The 21434-nt window shown below is 51.8% G+C and overlaps 1 protein-coding gene across 7 annotated transcripts in view; it reads right to left on the bottom strand.

Moving 5' to 3' along the window:
• Positions 1–21434, bottom strand: part of LHFPL2 (LHFPL tetraspan subfamily member 2) — a 232139-nt gene that overhangs the window by 49156 nt on the left and 161549 nt on the right. The window contains exon 4 of one of the 7 annotated variants that reach the window (XR_013815110.1): positions 856–4289. The exons of 5 other annotated variants lie outside the window; for them this stretch is intronic. The gene's annotated coding sequence lies outside the window, so the exon portion shown is untranslated. Of the gene's footprint in view, positions 1–855; positions 4290–10380; positions 19813–21434 lie in introns of those variants that run through there. One more of the 7 variants, XR_013815109.1, reaches the window with a different exon arrangement.

Genomic DNA, 21434 nt, shown 5'->3' with positions numbered 1-21434 from the left:
AATACTGAGACCCAAACTTCCATTTTAACAAGCCTAATGCTAACAAATTTTGAAAAATTGCTTTTTAAAAACACATTCTTTGCCGAAACCGGTTTGGCTCAGTGGATAGAGCGTCGGCCTGCAGACTGAAGGGTCCCGGGTTCGATTCCGGTCAAGGGCATGTACCTTGGTTGCGGGCACACCCCCAGTAGGGGGTGTGCAAGAGGCAGCTGATCGATGTTTCTCTCTCATCGATGTTTCTAACTCTCTATCCCTTTCTCTTCCTCTCTGTAAAAAAATCAATAAAATATATTTAAAAAAAAAAACAAAAAAACCCCCACATTCTTCTACTGAATGCCAATAGCCAAATGTTCATTGTCAGAGCTTTGTCAAAAGCAAGCACCTTCATACCTTAAAATTAAAAATTTACCCATACCATCCTGACCAGGTAGCTCAATTGGTTACAGCAGTGGTCGGCAAACTGCGGCTCGCGAGCCGCGGTTTGCTGCTCTGTTGACTAATGTTTGCCAAACACTGCTAGACTAAATGTTACCGTGTAGTTGGAAGCTGTGAGGATTAGGTAATTGTGGCATATTGTGTGCAAAGAGGTAAAGGGTAGTATATGTCATAACCGTTAGAGCGTTGTCCCTATACACCAAGGCTGTGGGTTTGATCCCCGGTCAGGGCACACATACAAGAATCAACCAATAAATGCATAAATAAGTGGAACAACAAATTGATATCTCTCTCTCTCTCTCTCTCTCTCTCTCTCTCTCTCTCTCTCTCTCTCCCCTCCCTCCCTCCCTCCCTCCCTCTCCCACACCCCTTCCTCTACCTCTCTAAAATCAATTAAATTAAAAAAACACCTGCCCTGGCTAAGTGGTTAGAGTGTCTCCCCATGCAGCAAAGGGTTGTGAGTTCCTTCCCCACCCCCGTTCAGGGCGTGTGCAAACCTGTTGATGTGCCTCTCTCACACTGATGTTTCTCTCTCTCTCTCTCTCTCTCTCTCTCTCTCTCTCTCTCTCTCTCTCTCTCCCTCTCTCTCTCCCCCTCCCTCCCTCCCTCCCTCCCTCCCTCCCTCTCTCACTTTCTCCCACTCGCTCCCTTCCTCCTTTCTTCTACTCTCTCTGAAAAGCAATGGAAAAAATATCCTCAGGTGAGGATTAACAACAACAACAAAATACTTTAAAAAATGAAAAACAAACAAAAAACGCCTGTCTTTTAACAAGTTTGCCCATACCAACACCTGGAACCCTGCAGCAGGTGTCTTCGTAAGAACTGAGTACTTTCGCTGGTGACCTCATTCTACCGCCACAGCATTCCTGTGAAAGGCTGCAAGGGGCTGGCCAAGTACATCGTCTTCCCCTGAAGCATGAAGCCACAGACGGCTCGGAAGAGAGTGCTGCAGTCTGCAGGCACCAGGGCTTGAGCGTAGGATGGAGCCCGGCCACGCGGCCAGGCTCGCGTGGAGCTGGGTAAGACGCTCACAGCTTTAAAAACAGACAGCATTACACGGGGAGACAGATGAAAGGGTTCATGAAACAAATCACTGAATTTCTGCATTACTATAGAGTCTCACGAAGGGAAATCATCTGACAGACTGAATCATGAATTTGTGCAATGCAAGAATTTATCAAAGCATCGGGGTATGAATCATAGCCGCAAAATGTTTTCTAACATCCTTGTAAAAACCAGCCTATGAATGTAGCAACTCTTTAAAAGCACTTGCCTTTTTGCTTTAGGTATTGACTCCTCTAGCAATCTGTACACAATTAACGAAATCTACGTGAAGATGATATTTCTGGAAACCAGAAGAAGAAAGGGGGGGGAATAAACAGTACTGTTTCCACCCAAGTGATTCTAGTGTCCTCTTACTATTAGGAAGTCCATCTCACTCCCTGTCCTTCCGAGTAAGCCCGGAGACCCAAATCGGGGTAAGGCATGGAGGAGATGACGCCATCCGATGGTGAGCAGGGTTCCGGTGCCAGGCCGCAGCACCCTCCCCTGCTGCCTGCTGACAGGTGGGCACACCGCGCCAAGCCAGCGTCCCAAACCAGGCAGTGCGTCAGGGGACATGAGAGACACAGCTCCTGTTCTCTCTGTCACCACAGCCACTGACGTCCTTCCCGGCGGGACCAGCAGACTGAAATCCTCTGCTTCTTAGGGACACCAGGGATTCGCCGCTCAGCTGCAGGAAAAATTAACTTAGGTCTAACCCAGTGCCATTATCTTTCCAAAAATCAGAAGACGTCGCTCACATTCCTGGTACTGCCGCTTTACACAGACACGTTGCCAGTACTAAACATTAAGCCTTCACTATAGCATATTTTTAAACAAATGAAGCTTTGTTCTATTAGGTGTGACAGTAATTCAAACCATATGAACCAAGTATTGCCTGGTGACATTCCTTAGAGGATGTGTGACAGAGATATATGGGAGTAAATCGGACAAACCATAGTCAGTATTAGTTGGTCAATGTACCGTACACATGGTGGGTAGCGGGTGGGAGGTGCGGGACACTGTGGGAAAGGTAAGGAAAAGCACTTGTCAATCTCTTTGAACAAAGGAAATGGGGGGGGTGGGAGAAGCCCACTGGGGCTGGGAAGATGTCAGCGCTGGGACTAAAGGCTCCTATTCCCAGGTCAGAGCCCCCTTCTCAGCAGAAAAGTAAAGGAAGCGCCGTTGAGGTTCTCCCTGCTGGCGTGGGTTGTTAAGCAATAACCCATGTGCCAAAACCCTGATCTGCAGGATCAGCTCTGAAAAGAGAAGAAGAACTCTGCCAAGCATTTATCAACACCTAAAATTGTTTCTTTTCATTCTCAGCACTAAAGCTGTTTTATTAAATATTTTAGACCTGGAGTCCGCCGCTCCCCTCCAAACGGCGCAGGTACTACCTCGGGTTTTAAGCCATTGCTCAAAGGAAGGAAGGAAAACAAACGCCAGCGAGGCAATTAGAACAAAAGAGTGGAGGCCCGGAGCCCTCCCCAGCCCTGCAGGGGTGCAGACACCACGCCCCAGCTCCTCCGAGCCTCGGCAGAGCCTCGGCAGGGCTGCTCCTCGCTCAGCCTTTCGGCACAGCCCAGGGAGCAGCACCCCGATGGCACCCTAAGAAGGAGAAGCTGGGCAGCTGGGGCCGAGCCGGCATGGGACACCTGCTGGATGCTGACGGAGGGAGAGGAGGACAATGGCTCTGGATGCCATGCCCCTGCGGAGGGAAGGTGGGGGCCAGACACCCGGCCTCAGGAAACCCTGAAGGGAAAGCAGAGGGGGCTCTCAGGGGCCTGAGGCTGAGACCACAGGAAGGGCAGCTTCCCAGGCCCGGGCCAGCCCTGTGCTCGGGCCCAGAGAGGAGCAGGAAGTCAGTGGGACCTTGGAATCAGCCTGGTGCACAGGAGGAGCCCTGGACAAGGAGCCCAGGAGTGTGCTCCTCTTCCAGCCCCCCCTGAGCCGGCTGTGTCCCCGGGCAGGGTGCTCCGGCCTCCGCTGGCTCCTCCAGACCGGAGGCAATTAGAAAGTGAGGTGTCAGGGGCCACTCACAGCTCCGACGGCTGTGACTCAGTGAGGAACTGTCCTCGCGCCTCACCCACCCACGCTGACTCACTCGGCCGCGTGGCCACTGCTGGGTTTTCTCTTTCTGACCATCATTTGGATTCAAAACAAAACAAGAACCCAAAAGCAGAACTCCAGATGTGGGCTCACTGTCCCTACTTTCCAAGTTACTTCTGAAGCGCCTGCAGGTCCTTGGGCGAGCAATGGCCTAAGCTTCGGCCCCCAGGACCTCATCAAGTCCAGGGCCTCCTCTGCCCAGGCAGGCCCTCACCACCCCCCCACCCCCGGCTCTGACAAAGCTGTCCATTCCTGCCAACCCGGCAGCAGGGGGGAGGGGGGCAGAGCCCGGGACGCGGCCCAGGGATTTCACGCAGAGGAACACGGCCAAAGTCACACAGCCGCCTCCACATGAGCGTCTCACATCTTAGAATATGACGTTTTGCCCTCTACTGTAAGTCCACGGAAAAAATGTAAAAGCTTTAATGGCATTTTGTTTCAAGTTGAGCAAGTTTGCTAGAACGTGGGAAGAAAAGCCTTCAATGTCATAGGATGAAAGGGAAGAAAACCCATTTTCTGGTGTGGGCCACTCCCATGGCGCTTTAGTTCTCTGTATCCCACAACAGGAAACTGGCTTCGCCTGAGCCCCGGAGACACCGCAGGGGAGGACACAGAGGAATGGCCGAGCCGAGGAGTCAGAGAGGCAGCTCTGCATCTAAGTGCGTGTGGACCCTGGCCTTCCATCCAGGTCGCCCTGCAAGTCACTGTGGGGAACAGAGAGAAAAGCAAACCTCAGCAAGCCCCCTGGTGCAGAGACCTCCTTCACATCAGTCCTACTCCTGCCTGTCTCACCTCCTCAGTGCTCCCCACGGGAGAGCGGCTGTCCACGGCGCCCGCGTGAGGGCGGAACAAAGAAGAGCCCCTTCCCCAGCAGAGCTGCCCAGAACGGGCACAGCCAGGGGAGAGGGAGGGGCAGAGAGAGACCCCAGCGCCGCCTGCTAACGCCCTTCCAGGCCCTGAGCCCCCTGCACAGGAGGTGGGGAGGCTGAGTCCTCCTCCCTTGCCAAGCCTGCTGGGTGCCCCGAACTCCGTACCCTGACCACAGACACATCCCGACTGCTGCCCGCTGGTCTCTGTTACTGCAGCTTATCCCGAGCTCCCCCGCAGACCTGACCACACCATTTCCACGCGACACGGGTGGATAGCGATTTCTGGAATTCAATCAAAAGCACAAGCTGGGGCCTCCGGTCTCAGAATTTCAGTGACCAGACAACTGGTCATCCCCTTGGGAGGACCCGGGCCTTCTCCCTCAGGGGCACGAGGGTCCATCAAAGACCCAAGAAGGAGCTCACTGGGTTTTCATCTGTGACGATCGCTCAGTCATGGCTTCCACTGCCAGACTTCACCGCAGGTTCTGAGGAGCCGATGCCAAGAACACACCAATTCCACCGGCTGAAAACAGCTCTGGAGAGCACACGGGATTATGGGAGAGTGGGGGTATCCACAACACCCCAGGGGGTGAACTCACATGGGGGTGGGGAAGGATGCTGTTATTCAAGCAGAACTTGGCCAGTAGGAGGTTGGTACCTCTTCAACACAGTCAGCCAGATGTCCCCCAAAAAGATTCCCCCAAAGAGACAGGAGTGCCGTTTTCCCGCCTTGAGAAGAAACCTCTACAGCTGATAGAGCCGGTACCAGCTCTGCCCTCAGTCAGGTCTGTCCTGCTGCTCTCCAAAAGGCCGGGTGAGAAGCCTCCTCTCACGGAATAGTTTTATTCCTCCCATTGCACTACCTATCTTCAGCCTCAGGAAAGTTTTAAAATTATCATAAAGATTTATTCACAGCTTTTATGACTGGGCTATTTTTTTGCCCTGACAATTTTGGTCAAGTCTGCTCAGTTATTCACCAAACTGGAGGCCCAGTGCATGCTTCCTCTCGCAATCCGGGACCCCTCGGGGGATGTCGGGCCTAAACCAACAGTCGGACATCCCTATCGCAATCTGGGACCTGCATGCACCAGTGACCTTTTTTTTTTGCCCTGATTATAAAAAGTAGTACATAACATGATCCTTCTGAGGCAGTAGTACCATTTCCCCCATCTTATGGGTGGAAAAACTGAAGCAGAGAGAAGTAATTGGCTTTGTCACACAGTTGTAAGTGTCAGAATCAGGGCTGACCACAAAATGTGCAAGCCAGAGTCCCTGCATGTCATCGCTGCATCATCCTGTTTTTTCAGTGTTAGAGTAGCCTTGCCAGGTTTTAATTTTTAAATCTAAGAGACTGTTCCCAATATATAGAGTATGGTCCCTAGGCCTGGCCAGCAATCAGGGCCATCTGTGGGGTGACTGGCGGGTGGGGCGATCAGGGCCCCCCCTCCCCCGCTGGCACCCACCTTGGCCACTGCTGGTCGCCTCCCTCTTGGGGGACAAGGAATCGAGCGTCTGCCCGCCCCCCCGCCCCCCACCCCGGTGTTCAGTGCGCATCATAGAGACCAGTTGTTCTGCTGGTTGTCCCGCTGTTCGGTCAATTTGCATGTTAGGGTTTTATTATGTAGGATAGCACATACTACGTCTACAGTGTTCAGGGTCTCCCAAACATTTGACCAGCAAAAATCATAACACACAATACTAGGAATATTGAAGTGTCACCACCACACCGTGCAAGGAAAATGTCGTTGGGATGACGAGAAATACCTGCTAAAGCCGTTGCCTGTTCTCAGCTTAGGCCAAATACAAGATGGTAAAAATGGAGTGGGTAACTACCCAGTCTGTGCGCCTGCACCCTTCCTCAGAGTCCTGAAGGTCATGGTGAACTGCGTCACTCAAAGCCTGACGCTCCCTGGACCAGCGGGATGGGCATCACCGGGGAACTCGTCAGAACTGCAGAGCCTCCCAGGCAGAGCTCCTGAATCAGCACCTGCACTCGGCACTCTCGGGCACGCACAGCGTAAGCACTGCGCCAAGACCCTCTCCTCCCACCCAGCACCCCCACCTCACTAGCCCATGTACACTGGCCTCAGACCTGAGATCAGCCTCTGCCCCCGGGAGCCCACTGACGTTTTCTCCGAGGGGCCCAGTCCCCATGGCTGGCATTCCACCCACCTGGCTGCACCCGGGGCCCCGCTGGCCTCCTCTGTGGAACTGTCCGAGATGGCTAGAAACGCGCGAGGCATTTTGTCCCCCAAAACGTTCATTTATTCACGGGGAAAAAGATCTATTTTTAGGTGTCAACGGCCAGGGTATCCTGGCTCACCCAGCGCCTCTCCTCCCACGTGCCCAATTAGAAAGATCATATTGTTTCCTGGCATACAATTCCAAGGGCACTGAACACCGGCAGGGGACCCAGAGAGGGCTCCAAGAACAGCTCTCAGTGAATGGAAACAAGAGGATTTCTGCTCAACGTAATTTCCTCAGCACCCACCCTTTCCTCCCATCACGGACCCCATGCTGAAGGGACGCCAAGGCCACGTGGAAGTAACGGAACACCAGCGTATTCAAGACATATTTTTGTATCCTCAGAACACAGCAGAAAGACGGGCGAGCCAATCAGTTAACTCTTTCTTTATCCCACCCAAGTTGAAAACTTAACAGTCTAACCCCAATTTCTCAGATGACAGATGAATCCAAGTTTTTCTTACATGCAGGAGTGTGCCTAAGAAGGGAGGGTGTAAAATTCAGAAGCTTCTGGCCTAGCTGTGTTCTCAAATGCTGACTTTTTAGGGGAACACTGGAAATGACCATAAACACAGAATTTACCTGATGATCTTGGGGTGCTACTGGGAGGGCAAATATGTCCGGCCATTTTCCCTTTCTTCACTTCCAGTAGACGGCACTAATTTATCACAGTGCTTTTCCCAGCCAAAGCTAGATGCTGCCTTAGGTTCCTTCTCCACAGAGCCCAATCCTACAGCATCTCAAAGCCCACCCCAGGGCTCCTGAATCAGCACGGACATTTGAACAGGACCCCCCCTCACTGAAGTTTGCACACCGAAGTCTGAGAAGTGCTGGTGCGAGCTGCAGCAAAGTGAAATGGACTGTTTACCCCTGGTCTATTTTATTGGTTTCTCAACTCTACATCCCCATTTCTGTTCCAACGTCTCCTGAGGTTTCAATCTGGAAGCTTATAGACAAAAGATGATCCAATTTATGGCTTTTCTTGGAGGGAGGGGGGAGGGAATCAGTATTCCTGTAAATAATGGGCCTACATTTCCAAATGATAACAGGTGATTAGAGCTAAGTAGCAGCTGCTCTCTAGAGCAGGGGTCCTCAAACTTTTTAAACAGGGGGCCAGTTCACTGTCCCTCAGACCGTTGGAGGGCCGGACTACAGTTTAAAAAAAACTATGAACAAATTCCTATGCACACTGCACATATCTTATTTTGAAGTAAAAAAACAAAACGGCAAAAACACCCGCATGTGGCCCGTGGGCCGTAGTCTGAGGACGCCTGCTCTAGAGTCTCCAATTTACCCCAGTCTCCACTCCTCCTTATTGCTTTACAGCAGCCCATTTTCACTCATTCTGGCTGTGTACCTGAATGTGTGACTATACTACAGTAGACTCAAGTTATTTCCAAAATCAACAAGAACCATCACCCACGACACCATCCCCGTCACATTCAACTCTTTTCTCTACTTCTGAAGGGAAGCCCCACCTGCACTGGCACAGTTTCTCTTCCCCACGTGATGCCGGTGCTGAGGAGAGGAGCACTTGCAGTGTGAGTAGTTCCTGTTCTGTTTAAGATCCACAAGTTGTCTGAGGTCTGCACATACCCCCCATAGATTTTTTTCTATTGTCTAGTTCCCAGCGCCAAGCACACACCAGGGAGCACAATCCTTAAGGGCACGAACCGTAGGTCTGCAACAGAGTTCAAATTCCTAGCCCTGCCACCCAATAGCCATGTGATGACCCTAGGCAAGCCACTCACTCCCCCGAGCCTGTTTCCCTGTCTGTAAATTGTGGGAAGCACTAAACTCAGTACTCCAGACCTACTGTGGGAAATAAAGGACTGTTTGTGAAGTGCTGAGCACAAGACCGAGATACTATGTATGCACTCAATAAAGGTGGTTATTGCTATTATTACACACAGTTGGTGCTCAAAAAATTCCTTAATGATCGACTTTCCCATCACCTCTGACTACCCCACTTCCCAGAGAAACTGAGAGCTTCCAGGCCCCCGGCACTGTCCCCTGGGCTAGGGAGTCATGCATGGCAGTCCCTGCAGACTGGTCTCTGGACAGGCTGCCCACATCAGTGTCCAAGGATGTGGCGTGGTGGGAGCAGACCTAAGACCACATGCTCGGCATTTTCCGTAAACCACCTTCCCCTCACCCCCACTTCGACACAAACCAGCCAAATGTTTTGCTTAAAATATAAGTGATTAGCATTTCCATAGGCCTCCCTGTGAAGTTGATAAGATAGATTTTTAAATTCCATTCTAAGCCACACAAATCTCTCTCTTCTCTGTCTCACACTGCACTTGGTTAGGACCACACAGGTCAGCACTAATGTTCTCACAATATGTCACAGAGGCCCACAGCTCTCCAGGACACTCGCAGTGGCCTCTGAAGGTGATTAGCACAGTGCGCGGCCAACACAAAGTGCTTTAAAAAGTACACGCGTGCACACACATGCACGCACACACACACTCACACCAGTTTCCTTATCTCAGACAAAAGTCCTTTTTTTTGCATTTATTTTGTACCAGCAAAGTGTTAAGCAACGTAACAAACATAATACCCGCCATACCCATCCATATGCATTCCCTTGTGTGCTAAGAGACGTGTTTCATGCTAACCAAACTATGAAATGGAACTGTTCCAGTTCTCTTTGGCAATGTTTGAACCATAGCCGGGACAGTAAATGAAAGGGGACGGAACTGGGTCGCGGTCCTGTTTGTTTCCTTAAAGAGGGATTGGTGGCGGTCTCTGTGCTGCAGCCTTTTATCTGCCAACGCTGCCGAACGGACGGAAGAGACACGATGCGTCTTTCCAAACAGAATGGTTCCCATTCGAGTTCCTCCTTTCAGTTCTGAAGGATCAGCCACTGATTTGACCAGGCCAGAGCCCTTGGCCTCAGCTGTCCTCGGTGGGAACCATGCTGGCCGCACAGTCTCAGTCTCTGGAAAGGGGAAGGGCCTGGTGGTCACGGGCGGGGGCAGGTGGGGAGGAGGGAACTGGCGGGAGGAGGACCACGCCCACCATGTTTAGTCTCCCTGAGAGGGGGAGGCAGTGGAGGTGTTTGGGATCATTCCTGGCACCTGTGGTCTGTGGCGTGGATTCAAGCATCCCGTCGCTGCTGCCCCTCCATAACCAGCTTCGACTTCTAAGGGGCACATTAAAGCAGCTACGAACTTCACTGTTTTAACAGCAGCGCTGGGCAACAGGTCCTCCTGCCTCCGAGACAGACAGTGCTCGCCTCGAAGTGCTCTCTGGGGCTGATCTGGAACCACCTGCTTCTCTGACTAAACCACCCGGCCCTGCCCGCAGCACTGCCTGGTTATGGGGACACAGAGCTAGCTGTCCTCCCACAACCTTGGCCTTAAGCAACAAGGAAACCCCAAGGTCTGTGATCGCCGGTGTCTTTGGTGAGGGAACAATGCTGACCTCTGGCATTGCCAGAGGGAATCATGGAAGGCTTAGAGCAGAGCCTGAGGTCTCCGAGAGGGAAACTGGGATGAATACTAGCAGTACGAACAAAGAACAGAAAATCCCTTACCTCCCACTGAGAGGAAGCGGGTCTCCTGATTAACTGCTTGATATATCACCAGCGAGTGGCTGCCCCACCTCCCCACCACCACCTCCCCACCATCCATCACCCCACCCGCCCCAGACCTGCACGGTGTGCTCTCAGCCAGACTCTAAATCAGCCGCCTGGAAAGAAGGAGTCTAGCAGGACCTCTCAGCCGGCGAGTAGTGAAGGTGGGAGAGATGAAACATCTGGGGAACAGAGGAGGGGGAGAACGTGGGGGCAGCATCCTCCAAGCACTTATTGATGGAATCTGAACTGACCGGAGGCCCAAGGGCCTTAGGAGCACTTTCGTGAAGTCTCTCGCCCACTCCTGAGGTCTCCTGCCCACTCCCCCGAGGTAGCCAGCGCGCGGCAGCCGGGAGACCCGGGGCCGCCGGCGGAGGTTACAGCGCTCGTATTTCACTTGTGCTGTGGCTTGTAGGAGCCACTTCACATTTACGGCCGCGTGGAAAACAGAAAGGCAGCCACGGCCTGTCACACTCGGCGGCGGGCTGGTGGCCGAGCCAGTCACCAAGTCCTCAGGGAGGGAGGCGGGGGTCCCTTTCATAAACTCCTGCAGTGAAGTGTGTGACCGGCCCGGCACCTGATAAATCAGTTACTGAAACAGATCCCGGCCTTCCGGTGACTGGGGATCCAGTAACACTCAAAAGGGGGGAACGTAAAAAATAAACCCATAAAGTCATACTGTGCTGCAAACCCACACAAAAGAGAACTTTCAGTTCAGACTTGCACGGCAGGAAAATGGTGATCGTTACGGCAGCGCGCGTGCCTGCCTACCTGCTTAGTGAGGGCAGCTGTCAGCTGCGCCCACCTCGCCTACAGGCGGCAGAGACCAGAACCCCTGAGGCTGTTAAACTAAAGAAAATAAAAAGCATCTCCATTTAAAAAAAATACATTTCTGTAGTTGAAATAACATTAGAATGCTTTGAGTTTGAGTTATGACGAGGGTCCACTTTAAGAGGAAAGCCATTTGTAATTCCAGAACCCTTAAATTGCAGAAATTTAATAGCTCTGTGACCTTTGTAGCTGTCTTTTAGAAAAAAAAACACACACACACACAAACCACCATTGAAGTCGAGGTTTTTGTCCAGCTACCTTCACATCCTCGGGAAACACTCTCCGGCGTGGTGTGAGGGCTCCGGTTCGCCATCAGGCAGAGAGAAGCTAACCGTCCCCAGGGGCCGCGTGTTACCCAGGGCTGGCTCTCCAGCAGGGCCCCCGGGGAGGCGCGGTGTTGGGATGGGAAACGTGCTGTGGAAGGAGGATGACCCAACACCCATTTTCACGGAGCTGCCAGCCCCTGTCCTGGTCCCACCGGAATCTACTGGCAAAGGGCGCTGGCGAACTGTTTCCTGGGACTTCCAGGAATCGCCTGCTGGCCCCTCCCGGCTGCGGCCAGGGTTTGGGAGGCGGCGACTCGCTGAGCCTGTCCCGCTGCTCTCGGAGCTCCAGCCAAGTGGACCTCCTGCACGCGCTCCCCTCGGTGCCGTTACCGCCTCACTCCTTCCCACCTCCACCCGTCCTCCCGGGTCCAGTGTGGACACCACCTCGTCCTTGGAAGCCTTTCCCTTTAGGCCAGTCCCCACTGAGGACCCCGCCTTCACCTGTGCCCGTCAGTGCGCAGCACAGGACTGAAGAGCACCTCATTCTCCCTTACCAGACGGTCCCCACACTCCCCGGGCCCCGCCTCGCCCGTCACACGGTCACACCCCCACAGGGACACAGGGGTGCGCACTCGGTATCTGCTCCGAAAGTGCCGATGGGCACCTCCCGGAGCTCTGCCCTGCCCACGGGAGGGAGTCTGTGTCCCGGGCAGCACTGGATGGCCGTCTCCCCTCCTTCCTGCTGAGCTCTCTGGGTTTCCCACTTCCTCTGCTGCCCTTCTGAGCGGGAGCGCATGGCAGGACGGCCATGCCCTCAGCCCTGTCCCTGAGATACAATCCTAGACGGAGGGCCTGGCCTCCTGGGTGCAGTGGGATATGGCGAGGAGCCCGGGTTCCTGTGCGGCCCCCAGAAGCACAGGAAGCCCAGGGAGGCCACGGTGGGGCCGAAGAGAGTCTTTCCTCAGCCAGTCACGTTGCCTGCAGGTACACACAGCCAGGGACTGCAGGAGACGGGGAGATCTGTGCACAGTGAGAACTAGGACGAAGTATCAGGGACCAAGGCAAGACGTAAAGCCACTGTTACATGCCAACAGGAGGCGGAGAAGGTGACTTGGGAGGGGTGGCAGGAGCCTGCCTTAGAGGACCAGCTGCTTCATCTTCTGCTTCCATTTCCAATTTCCTTATATCCAGGGAAAATGTACAAAATGATTTTATGCCAATATCACATGCCCACATGCTCTCGCGAATATAAGGAAATTAGAAATGGAAGCAGCAGATGAAGCCAAATGCTGGATGCAGACCCACTTCCAGTGGCCGGGCGGGGGGGAGGGGCAGGCTGCAAGCGCTCCCTTCTGGGCCGTTGTGAGGGGCTGGGACCTAAGCATGGCTGACCTTCCTAGGACCAGGATGGGGAGCCGAGGGTGGCTGACCAAAGTCACTGACCAGCCCGCGGTGCCAGGGTAGCCGTGAGAAAGAGATGCTTGACTTGCCCATGGAGAGCCTCCCAGTTCTCTGAGCACCCAGGCTGCTGCAGAGTCAACTCCAGGAGAGCAGGAACCGTGTGTCTCCCCTACTCGATACCATGACCTTGCACATAGCACGTGTCCAATACCTCCCTGCTATGCGACACCTCAGAAGGTAAAACAGAGCTCAGCTCTTTGGTTGGGAACCATCAGAGGGAGCACATTTTAAACACAATGTGCGAAGGGCAAATTGGCCTGGTCCATTCCTGATACAGGAGGGGATGAGGTGGGCATATACTAGTATAGTCTCTAATTCCAAATCGAGCATTGCTTTCTTATAAGCCCACCATTTTTACAAGAAAAAATTAGCCAGGAAAACCTCAGCTGTGATTTTAGTCAATAGGATTGATATGTATCATTGGTTTGAATCCTCAAGTCGCCAATGTGCAGATATGGTGAGGATCCACAGCCTTGCTGACTGCGGCCGTTTTAAAGCTGCTTGTTCTGGCAAGGTCAGGCCACCTTGGTGTGAAAGCCAGGCCAAGGGCAGAAAAGCGTGCCAGTGAGTCTTGGGCCATTTTCTTGTGCGCACGGATGTTCATACACGCATGCACACACACAACACGCACATGCACATGCACACACACACACACAACAAAACACAAAAACAAAAATACAACCGACTGAAGAAACTGTTTTGGCAGGCATTTAACTGCATCTTAGTCTGCTTTTCAATAACTGGGTCAGACTCTAAACTTTTCTTTCTTTTCTTTTCTAAAAGAAAACATTCCCTAACCAAAATATGGAATTCATCTGCATTGTAATCCCAAGTGGAGAGCAGACTCATTTCCTCTTGATCTGTTTCACTTACTCCCACTCGATCTTGTTTCTCATGGACAATGAATGGAAACACTCCCCTGTAGGAATTTCAACCGCCCTCTTTGAGACAGATGTTTTGGAAACCACTGACAAGCTGCCTGTCACTCTGAGGCCAATCACACACGCTTCCAGCCAGTCGGGTCCAAACCATGAGGTGTTTCCGCACAACCGTCTCCAATATGTACAGTCTTAGCTGTCTGCCACCTCAGATCGGGTAAGTATCTGCAATTGAGCAACTTTTTCTCCATGTCCCCTTTCACCAACACAGGCCTCACTAGGAGGCCACATCCAAGGCTCTGTCTCAGCAACAGCATCATCATCTGCTAAAGAATCAAGAATGGGATTTTTCAGGCGTGTCTCTGTAAAGACCTAGCACAGTCAAATCCTTCAATGAAATTGTTACTTTCAGGAAGCGAGCTAGGCACTTGGGAAAGAAAATGAACTTTTATAAGCCACTAGGGCAGTGTTCATAAATTTCCGCTGGGCAAATGGGGCCCTCCTGGCTTGGAAGAATTATTACTCAGTGCTTCCTAAGCACCCACATAAGTTCATGTTTCTCCCCGAGGGCCTCACTGGCTCCAGAAGAGAAACGTACGACCAGCTTTAGTCTTGTTTCAAATGGGTGTGATGCATGGAGGCAGATCATTCGAGCCACCTGGATGTGCTGTGAAATAGTTTCTCGAACAGTTCCAGCTTTTCTAAATGCACCTATGAAAACAAAACTTAACGCCTGCTCAATTCGCTCTTTAGCGGATCTACTTGGCTCCAAAAGAGTCAACAACATACCAGAGAGAAGTTCCAGCAGAAACTTCCAGTGATTGGCAAGAACAGGACTAGGTTCCTGTACATTTGGAGGGGCACGGACCAAGTCAAGAGCAGACCCTCAAGAGAGACCCCTCCTTACCCAGCCTTTGCTAACTAAGGCCATTATACAGAGGATGAGTTGGAGACGCTAAGGCAGAATCTGAGAAGAACACTCAACATTTAAAAACTTCAAGCCCGTGCAAAGGTTATTCTCATGTGCCCTAGCAACAGACTTCAAGACGTCTATTTTCCACCGCACCAATACGACTCTGGAGGGACTGCCTGTGAGCCACTAAATCCAGGCACAGACATACTCCCAGAGCTGCACATGCCTGCTTAGCGTTAGTACACACTGCTGAGGTTAGACTATCGCCTCCTTTTCTCTACATTCTTTTTTCTATCAATGAGAATCATTTACATGTAATACTAAATTTCAACTTTATGTGGAGCAATCTTTGAGTGGATTGACCATTAAGTTGTAACTATAATAAGACATTTTCTCAAACTAGGTATCTTTAGGTAGTCCATTTACCAAAACCATTGGGGGCGGGGGGCGGGGAGGAGAATACCCACACAGAGACAAAATTAAAAGGGATTAACAGAGAGGGCCAATACAGAACATTTAAGGACATAACCTCTAGGGACCTATCACCAGCTCCATCACTGTATTATTAGCTGTGTGTCTTTGGGCAAATTATTCAATCTCTGAGCCTCAGTTTCCTAATGTGTGAGATGAGAATAATAACAGAATCTGCATTTCCTAGCATGGACCATGCACCTGAGGCATAGTGCACAGCAAAGGAAAAGCTCTCGATAAATGGTCGCCTTGATCACATGGTTCTTAGTAACCTCAACTCCAGCTGGTGCTGACTCAAACAACACAAGCTGGCCGAGTCACCTGCATCGATGACCAGAATTGGCCTCTTGTTCACCTTGCCACTTAGAGGTCACTGTCTGCATGTTCCGTTTATACTAAGAGTTTCCTGATGACATAGTAGTCACACCGAAACATCTATTTGTTTAGCTCTTTGCTTTTCGCTGCTTCCAAATGCCTGTGGATTGATCTATGTGGATCCCAGAAATGTAATCGTTAGTTGCTTGGCTAAAGAGGCTTCTTTCTGTGTTTGTTTTTACTAGAAGTCAGTCCTCTGAACCTGCGGTTTGCAAACTTTCTTTCTGAGCATGGAACACTATTTATCAAACAGGATCTGACAAGCAACTCCCGTTCTGCATATGAAACAGATAAAAGCGGAGCTGTGCTGACTATAAAGCAAAGGGTAGACAAGGGCCACCTTGATCCCACCCTGCCAGGTAGCCCCTGAAATGCCCCTAGGAGCTGTAGCATTCTGCGGAACATGCTCAAAAAAAACACTGATCTAAATGGCTCTCCCAATTTGGATCTGGCCACATGGCCTGAACTTGAGTCTCATTGGTGAGCTCCTGCTTTTCATCTCCTAGCTTCATCAGGAACAACAGTCAGACGCCCACAAACCACGATTCCTTGCTCACTAACGTTCCTAGCGTGGCTGTGGTCGGTGCAGATACCCAGACCCTGATTTTCTTTGTTTACTGACCGAACACTGAGTTACAGCAACTCCCCCCGCAAAATGCCCGGGGACCACAGTGTTTACATGGCTGTGCCCACCAGTGTGTAGGATGCATGATATCATTATTACTGGCTTCTGGAGGAGCCATGTTCCACTGACAGTTTTCTGCACCCATTAGGCCGTGCCATACAAACCAAGGTCAAGGCAAAGACTCAAAAGAATTTTTCAAATAATTATCCATGAAAATGCCGTTCCTACTGTGAAATATACACTCCTCACCGTGCTTAGGAAGTACCAGCAGTTTCCACACATATGAAATGTTCCAGGGACCAGAAATTAGAGAGCAATCCGGACCGGGGGATCAGAGCACTGGAGCAGCTGGGCAAAGTCATCTCTGCAGAAAGCCCCAGACAGGAAGCAGGCCCCTCCTCCCCTGTTTAATTGCTGCTCAGCGGAAGCATGACATCGACTTAACTGTGGGAAGGCGAGAGGCAGAGGGGGGCTTGTTCAGGGTGGTCTGAGGGAGACCAGCCAGGAGTGATGGGGCTGGAGCCAACCAACCAGAGATCCCAACCAATCGTGAGGAACATAGTTCCTCCCCAGAAAGAGCCGTTTCGCCTCCCGAGGGACTGGCTGGAAGGCTCCCAGCCTGAGTCATTTGGAAACGGACTTGACGAAGCGCTCCAGGGTTCCCCAGGGGAGCGATTGGCCATGATGAAGGGGAGGCTTCACGACCAAGTGGGTCTTTTCCAGCTCCAACTCCCATGGTTTCTGGAGCCTCCTGCGTCTTCCCAGCTCACGGGGGCCAGTGCGGCCGAAGCATGACTGTGAGGATCTTCCGGTCCGAGCATTTTAAGGCCTGAGTGTGGCTCTGAGGCCTCCCAGCTGCGGCACAGGAGCCCGAAGTCCCAGCATGTGAACAGCCCCACCTGGACTTGGGGTGCTGAGAAGACGGAGGGTGGAGTGTCCCCGGACGTGGTGCTGCCAGGCCCAGGCACTCAGCAATCAGGCCTCCGCAAGGGCCACGGCCTGAAGCCCCTAACCAGGGGGCTGCTGAGAACGTGGCCCTTTCAACATCTGCTCCTCAGATTTGCTCTTGGGAAGCAGTAATGACTGGGAACACGGGCACGGCCTCACATCCCACCGCTGGCCGGCGAGTGGAGAGGCGGGCCGCATCCGAAGCTGTGTCTGCTTCCATCTGGTCACTAAGCTGACAGAATGAAGCCTCAGTGACACTGCTCACCTTCAGGTGGCTGTCGCCAGCCCTCGGCAAGAGGTCGCTGAGCGCAGGTGGGAGGGACAGCTTCTCCCGGGCTCCTCGCCCCTTCGGAGGCAGCACCAGCACCACCCTCCCCCGGCCCCTCAGGCTGCAATGAGGGGCCATTTTCTGGAGCTGTTCATCACGTGCCAAACACATTATGTTCTTGTTAACTATTCACTTGCCTCTGGTTTCTGGAAAATTCCTGCCCAGAAATTTAGTTGTAAGCCAGAAGAGCTCATAGAAAAGCATCTGATTAAACACCCCATTTTTTTTTCTTATTTCAGAGTGGTTGTTGGGTGCTACTGCTTAAGTTAGTATATCCGTTAACGATTGTTGTGTAACCAAGCTCCTCAAAATTCAGTCGGCTGGCGAAGGTTTCATTCACACGCCTGGCGATTGACACTGCCTGGCGAGGGGCCACCACAGCGCTCCCCCTCTGGCGGATGAGAGCCTCAGGGAGTTCCATCGGGCAAGCAGACGCTGACAGGCCTCTTGAGGTCAAGGCTCTGGCACCCACACGATACTTGTGCTGCGTCTATCACTCCAAGCCAGCCAGAAGGCCTGCCCAGATTCCGAGGGCAGGGCAGGGCAGCACAGCTCCAGCTCTGGGTGGGAAGAGCCAAGTGGATGTGTGGCCTTCGTAAATCTACCACATGTCAGCATCTCCCCAGAGTGACATACAGAATACATGTTAAGATTCACTCTGACTAAACTTCCCAAGCTTAAAATTCAGTGGAAATAACATAACCGATAGCAGAACAGGAGGCCAGGAGCTATTCTTCCACAAGGGGCTGACAAACCACTAAAGAACCACTATTTCTTAACCTGCCTATCTGGCCACCAACCTGTACCCTCCCACACAAGTTTCTGCTGAATCAGAAAGAAAAAGCTCACCCATCCTCAAAACCAGGTTCTCCATCGAAAGCTCTCAATACCTATGATATTGGGGGCGGGGGGTGGCGGGGGGAGGAAGGGGAGATGATCTAATGCTCTGGTGGGAGCATAATGGTCCCAGTGGAGAGTGAAGATTCATGTGGGCTGGGCAGTCAAATCAGCGTTTAGAGCTATTATGACAAGACAGGAACAGCAAAAGCCGTCTCCCCAAATTCAAGGATGAGACCCCCATCTCAGCCCCTGCACGTGGAGAAGAGCAGTGCACAGTGAAGGCATGCTGCAACACTGGATGCTACACACAAAACGAAAAAACATCCCATGCACGTTTTCTATTTGCTCTTGTGTTGGGGAGAGTGGCCGACAAGGGGTAGACAGAAGGATCTATGGATCTGGTTGCTGGAACTGGTTCTCACAACTGATTGTTCTTACATCCATTTTATTCAAGGACAGAGATTCTCCCAAAGATACACAGCAATCAGGGGCCAGTTTACTACATCAGAATCAAGATATCCCAGCCTTTCTTTATTTGGTGTCAAATACTTTTAAGTCTTTATTTTATGCCATGAAGTCATCAGGGAAACATCTCCTTGGAAGCCTGAATGCAGTTTCAAAGGATGGGATAAAAGTGTATCTACAGAGGAATGGGGAATTCCATGACAGAAAAACAGTCCCTGGGTGATAAAAGAGGAAGTGGAAATTCCTAAGGCAGAAAGACTCATGCGTGTACCACACAGGTTCTACAGCTCCATTTATCATCCGGCACCTACGTTGTTTCTACAATGGCAGGATGTTTGGTGGGAACTTGAACATGAGCCAATAGAAATGGTATCCACCTTTTTTTTTTCTTTTTTCTTTTTTCTGGACAAGGAACAGTTTATTCTCACAGCTGAGCAAAGGATGAGGCCCAGCCCTGATAGCAGAGGCAGCCCCCTCCCAGCCCCAGCCCTGCAGGTGGGCTGGCTGGGCCAGGAGCCAGGGCGACAGCCCGCCTGCCATGGGAGCGGGGCTGGTCATGGAGCAGCAGTGGGCAGCAGCAGCAGCAGGTCATAAAGGGAGACAGGAAGTGTTCGTTGGGCTGGCTGATTCCCACCCGCCATGGATGGTGCTTGCTGAGGGCCTGGGTGGGTGGGTGGGGGAGAAGACTGCAAGGTAGGGGCACCTGGCGTGGCTCAGTCGGCCATGAGATGAGGCGGGAAAGGTCATCCAGGAGCCAGTCGATGCTGGGCAGCAGGTTATCCCTGGTGCCGGTGCTGCAGCCCCGGATGCGCCAGTGGTGGCTGCAGACAGAGTCCAGCTCCAGGGCCTCGCGAGTGGCGCTAGAAGACAGTGCTCCAGGCAGGTCCTGCCTGTTAGCCAAGATGAGGGTGCCTCCAGCCCGGGGCTCCTGCTGGCAGTCCTGCATGCACCGGCAGTCGGTGCTGCCCAGCACCCAGACAAGAACTACTGTTCTCAGAGTGCTTCTTCCAGTAGGACCGCAGGGACTCCTGCTCAACATCCCAGATGTTCAGCTTGAATCCCTGGTGCTCCAGGGTATTGATGCTGAAGCCAAGTGTCTGGGAGGTGGTGTCGATGTCTTTCCAGCTGAACTTCTTTTTTTTAAAAAAAAAATATATTTTATTGATTTTTTACAGAGAGGAAGGGAGAGAGATAGAGAGTCAGAAACATCGATGAGAGAGAAACATCGACCAGCTGCCTCCTGCACACCCCCTACTGGGGATGTGCCCGCAACCAAGGTACATGCCCTTGACTGGAATTGAACCCGGGACCCTTCAGTCCGCAGGCCGACGCTCTATCCACTGAGCCAAACCGGTCAGGGCTGAACTTCTTGGAGATAGTTGTTTTGCCAGCGTTGTCCAGGCCGAGCATGAACAATCGAAGCTCCCACTCTTTCTGCTTCATATTCTTCAAGATGGTCAGGTTCGTGGTCCCCAGAGCCCCCTCCCAGCTGCCATTTCTTCCACCTTTTGACATTAAAGTGGGAGAGACGGTAAAAGCAGGGGCAAGGCCCTCACAACTTCCACAAGCCGACTTCTCCCACCGGCCTTACAACCTCACTACACTGGTACTGCGGTCACACCAAACTACTCATGGCCTCCTGACCTGGCTCTGCACTTTCAGGCCCCTTACCTTTGCCAACTCTCCTCTCTGCCTGGACTTCCTTTCTCCTCCTTCATCCCTTAGTGAAACCTAGTCATTCTTAAAGCCTAAGTCAAACGTCTCAGCTCTGGGATGCCTTCCCCAAACGGCAGAATTAATTGTTCCTTTCTTTGTTCCCATAAAATCAGCTCATTCCGGTGGCAGTGGCTTCTCTGCCAGGCATTCGTGGCTGCGTGGGAGCTCTGAAGGGCAGGGACCCTCTCCTATTCTTCGTTGCCAGCATCACACAATAGGTCTCAATGATTATGTATCTGATAGCTTTGAGATCTTAACCCTCATCCCTTAAAGGACACTAACAGCACAGTCAACAGGATGGTAGGACACCTTTTCCATGTTAAGATATGTCATCAAGACTGTTGTGTGAGTATAACAAAAAGGAACATCAAAATGCATGTAACAGAGAAGATCCACGAACAGCACTGGATTCTACCTTCTTTTCTTCCCCAGGAATTTCTCAAACTAATGAAGGTGGCTCTGTTCAGACTTGGCTGGCCACAGATTTCCCTCAGATTTTTGTTTTCTTCCAGATCTGAGTGTATGGAAAAAATCTTGTAATTTCCTTATAGGCCGAGTTATAATTCTGTAGGCTGGTTAGCAGTGAGGAAACCTCAGCCTATAAAGAGCCTAACAATCCAGTTGTTCCATTTGTTACTCTAATGGCCTATCGGTGTTTGTTACCAAGGCACGATGCCATTTTAGGAACATCATCAAGACGCCTCTCAGAGACTCTCCCTATATCTCCCCTCCCAGAATCAGGATCAGGATCAGTAGTATCAAATTCTCAATAGCTTTTAAAGTCACCCTGACTTCTCGCAGGTACTGATGTAATTTAAGTACACACGACTAACAAACTGCATGTGCTTTGTATCTGACCCTCTGAGCTGCCTCTAAAGTGAACCTGTTAACAGTGTAGAGCAGTGCACTCAGCAGGCACTGCCTGTGCCTCCCAGTGTCCCCTCGGCTCCCACTCCAGGACATGCAGCAAGCACCCAGGCCCTCCACCTGCAGACCCTCCACCTGCAGGAGCACACCTTAAGGGCTGGCCTCAAGAGCA

The sequence above is a fragment of the Cnephaeus nilssonii genome (assembly GCF_951640355.1).
Source record: "Cnephaeus nilssonii genome assembly, chromosome: 2".
Lineage (NCBI taxonomy): Eukaryota > Metazoa > Chordata > Mammalia > Chiroptera > Vespertilionidae > Cnephaeus > Cnephaeus nilssonii.
This window is presented reverse-complemented; position numbering and strand designations above follow the sequence as displayed.